The 4,815-nt window shown below is 31.0% G+C and overlaps 1 protein-coding gene across 1 annotated transcript in view; it reads right to left on the reverse strand.

The window, feature by feature from the left end:
* The window catches only part of LOC106461745 (transcription elongation factor SPT6-like), a 79,362-nt gene extending 77,340 nt beyond the window's left edge, over window positions 1-2,022 (reverse strand). Inside the window, exon 1 of the mRNA XM_022388778.1 lies at window positions 1,940-2,022. The gene's annotated coding sequence lies outside the window, so the exon portion shown is untranslated. The remainder of the gene's footprint in view (window positions 1-1,939) is intronic.
* Window positions 2,023-4,815: the final 2,793 nt, after the last annotated feature.

Raw genomic sequence — 4,815 nt, forward strand, 5'->3', positions numbered from 1 at the left:
GCTGAAAGAGTTAATCTAACATAACATTTATGAACAAAAGACATGCTGGTCCACTGAGGCTGTTCCATCCACTTAAAAGATTAATTCCAGCAATCATCCCTAAAATATTTATCAAGCCTTCCTCTGTCAAAGAAGTAAAACTGTCTAAGCAGAAAATGACTGCTACCTTTCCAGAATTTAACTGAGTCCCCTCGTCCTGTCATTATCATCTTTTCTTACGAAAAAAAAAAAGTGATGCATCAATTCTATCCATTCTCCTATTAATCTTAAACACCTCATATCATACCCCATCTCCAATCTCAAAAATCTTAACCTGTCTTTATATAACCTTTTCATCCCAGGTATCATAATATTAGCCTTCCTTTGAAACTTTTACAAAAATTTAATGTCATTTTTAAGGTAAAAGCCAAGAATAAACACAGAACTCCACCTGAGGCTTAAGCAATGAACTACATAATGAAATTATAACTTCTTTACATTTATAATCAATATTTCTGCAAATTCAATCCAAAATCCTATTTGCACTACAACTACCAACAACACATTGCTTGAATGACTAAATAAACTGATCAACCAGAATACCAAGATACCATTATACTTTTAAGATTATTCCCATAAAAATTATGATTTAAATTATAATAACCCACATGCATTACCTTAATAATAGGCAGACAACAATTTATAAGCATAAATTAGTTTTATTGATGGTGGAACATACTACGTGTTTCGACAGAACGTTGGTTTGTCTTCTTCAGGTATGTTCTGTACTAACTATTACAGGGTTTATATAGTCTTTTGTCTTTGTAGCTATATATATATATAAACCCTGTATTGCTTAGTAAAGATCATACCTGAAGAAGACGGATCAATGTTCTGTCAAAATACGTTTGTATGTTCCACCATCAACAAAACTCCTCTTTATTCTTACAAATCATTGTCTGCCTTCCTATTATTATATTAGCATACTGTACTTCCTTACTCAAGTACGCATTACCTTAAATTTATTAAAATTAAGACACCTGCCAATTACCCACCCAACTAAAAAAAACATTATTCAGTCATATTTGCTATTACAGTGTGTAGACTGCATCTTGATACAACCAAAAAGTGAAACAATGGACAGTAAAAAAAATGGAAAGCTTCTCTGGAATCATATACATTTAGTTTTCTTGTCTGAGTACAAAAATAAACTCAAACTCGAGAAATCAAAAGAATACTTAACAACCAAAGTTCTTAACAATTTACTCAACTAAAATAATTTATTCTGGATCTGGCAGAGTATACACTGCAAGCCAACAAAACTCTTACTTAGCAAACAGAAATATTTGAATTAAATGACAAGTTTAAATTTTTGTTGTGAGAACATTAGACTTATTAGTAAAACCTATGTTAAATAATAGAATAAAACTGGTTTTAATGTTAGAAAACTTTGCTATTGTAAGTTATAATAAGTTTTTCTGATTTAAACTTAACACAGTCAAAGCTATACACTTTAATTCCTTAAATTAATTTGTAATACCAGTACCAGTAATAATATTAGTAATAGTAATACTGTAATTTGTAAAACTTATTACTAGATTAGCGAGATAAAACTTTGAATTACAAAAAATTCACACATATATTTTGTTTTAACTTACACTGTTGGTAGAGAGTAATGACTAATTTCCTTCGATAAATTAAAAGAAACGCCAATTTAAATAATGAAATAAATATTACAAAAATCTGAAGTCAGACTTAACATTAGGCCTAACAGTAATACTGATTCAGTAATTGTAAGTTTCACAAGGTAATATTTGTTATTAACACTACACCAAATGAACTAAAACAAAATGTCTTATTTTGGGAAGATAACAAAATACAAAACACTATTTTTGATCGTATGTATTAAATAAGACGAAAATGAAAATCTTACATAGCTAATAAAAATTTATATACACACCACACTTTCAGTAACTACGTAGAAAGATCCACGACCCTAACACAAAGAGTGACGTCATTATAAGTCTTATCGTTTTGTGGTGGCTGAGTTAAATTTGTTGCAAAAATAGTAAGGCAATTTTATAGCTTTTTCTTGGTAAATGGAAAAGAAATGATATATCTCACCCTTGATTCTCGCGGTTTTAGAAGCTCTTAAATAACGAATGATATTCAAATCCTTCACTATTATGCTAGAATTTGAAACCCATCCCAGAAATGGGTGTTTAAAAATTATGGTGAATAATTTTGGAATCATAATTTCTTCAGATCGCATACAGATATAATATTTAGCTATTGGTTTAAAATGGAGTAAATGAAGTTTAACGGATCATTTTAAGACAAAAATATCTTTTAAAACTTCTTTGAAATATTCAATTTAGAAAATAGAATAAATATTAAAAATTGGGTGTTTAACGCACATAATACTCTGAATAAACTTTAAACACAAATTTCAGTCACCAAAGTTATCTGAAATACTCACACCGAATTTACAATGATGTGACAAAACTTAATGGACAGCGATGCTCTCCTGAAAGTGAGATTTCAGACATTTTTTTATTTTCTTTAAGTCTCCGTATTTGTCTTAAGGAAGTACTATACATTCAAAAAACTTCTATTATATCTTCTATACTTAAACATTTCAGTGAATAAAAAAACTGGATGATATCACAAATAAAACAACTCTATAGCTTAGTGTGTTACCGGACTGTACCATGCTTTACCTCTCCCATTAATTAATATGTACATTTTCCGAAATTTCTGTACTATTTTCTTTGAGTTCAGCTTGAACAAACAGAGTTGCTCCAATATACAATTCAAAATTTCTTTCTCTGGTGTACAGAAGAGGTATATTCACTAATTGTCAATTAACTGTGTTTTTAGGGGAAAGTGAACTGGTGAGGTTTTGAGATAGAGGGCTGTTTTTTCTGTCAGCAAAATTAGATAATGACCAAAGGCACTCGGATTGAAGTGGACGAAGATTTGTGTATTGAGGTGCGGTTGCGTGCAAACATGGCTTTGTCGATGTTATTGTGTTCAGTATTTAAAGCTAGGTTTATCCCTCTAAGTATGTAAGAGTACCTTTTTATGGACTTTAATATTTGCTAACTGTTGCTAATTTTTGCAGATGGTTTAACTTTAACTGGTATAATTACTCTTAAAGAATAGTTCATCTTACTGATTACAAACTAGTATAGAATTTGTTTAACTTAGCATTTGTTTTATTTTTAGTTTCATTTCATTTCATTGTTAATTTACTGAGATAGTTTTATTTACAAAGTTTGACAGCTACATTTTATTATGAGTTACAATGTTGGTATAAAATGATGACAAATTTTCTTCAATAAGAAAGTTAAGACACGTCAACTATAATAATAAAAGGGCGTGTCTGTTTGTCTGTGACCATCATAGCTCCAAGAGGAAAGAACTTAGAAATCTGAAATTTTTCACTCATATTAAGTGGATCCTGAGCCTATGAACCTGTGTATTATTACATATTGTTACGACAGCGGAGGTCACGTGACCCTAGTAACACGTCATATTCTCGTAGCTTCGTGAATCCTCGGGAGGTTACTAGACTTCGGTATTCTTTTATATATAAGACGGTCAAGATGTGACGGCAACAATGTAATGCTGTGTAATTGAACTGCGGACAGAGAGAAAATATTGTTGAGTCGAGCACGTGAGACGTTCGTTGTGAATTATAGCGTTTCTTATAGCGCGACTGTGAAAATTAAGTGTATTGCAAAGTTGTATTCAGAAAGAATAAACCAGTTTTATTTAAGAAAGGACTTGTATCGGTAAAGTTTCTTCGGAAAGAATTTTTACGGAAAATCAACTAACGAACGGAGATGTAACAATATTTTATCCACGTGTGTGTGCGCATCTTGTTAATGAGGCAAGCTAGAGAAAAACCACAATCTAGAAATATCAAAATTTTGCACACATACTAAATGGACCCTGAGGGTGTGCACCTGGGTATTATTACTTGTACACGTGGGTGCACAGCTTTTTTGTGAAGAAGCAAGTGAGAGGACACATACAAAAGAATAGAACACGTACTGAAATTTTGTTAGTCTGTGTACTGAAAGTATATAATGAAATGTATAAACCGCAAAATTGGAAAATTATTTGTTGATTTCTTAATTTAGAGTCTCCATTGATTAAATTCAGAAACGATTTAAGTTTAAAATTGGATTGAAATTTTTACTTGCATGATAAATTTTACGTATTTGTCTCTAGGCTAGGTTATTTCACACTAAGTCTTTACTTTAGGCTTATTTATTAATTTCTTTACGTCATTCCAACATTTACTACACTTATATGGTTTCACGACAACCCCCTTCATGGTACCCTTGCACCTACGTCACTAAAATAGTAATGGGCAGCCAGCTATTAAACAAACTATTCTATCTGGATAAATGCATTTCGGCTTTTAAGACTCTTATTTTGAGAAAACAAGCGTGACGTGACGTGACACACGCTGGCTTTTATATAGGTTAGATAACGTGACGTATAGTGGCATCTATAATTATCTATAATAATTTTAATTTTATTGAACCTTTACGACTTTTTATGTTTTTTGGAAATTAAAATATGTTTAAAATATTTTTGACTGTTCTTACATGCTAAAATAGGTTCAGAATACACACACTGACATAATCATCTAGAATATATTGTTATGTATCTGCTTGTTTGTTAATTTCTGGTAGAATTTCTTTCCGAGGAACTCCAGCAATACAAGTCCCTTGTTTATTAAACCAGTTTATTCTTTCTCGATACAAACTTTTAGTACACAGTAATTCCACACTCAGTACGTTTCTCGTCACTTTAAACTTA

This window comes from Limulus polyphemus, unplaced genomic scaffold (assembly GCF_000517525.1).
Source record: "Limulus polyphemus unplaced genomic scaffold, Limulus_polyphemus-2.1.2 Scaffold1023, whole genome shotgun sequence".
Lineage (NCBI taxonomy): Eukaryota > Metazoa > Arthropoda > Merostomata > Xiphosura > Limulidae > Limulus > Limulus polyphemus.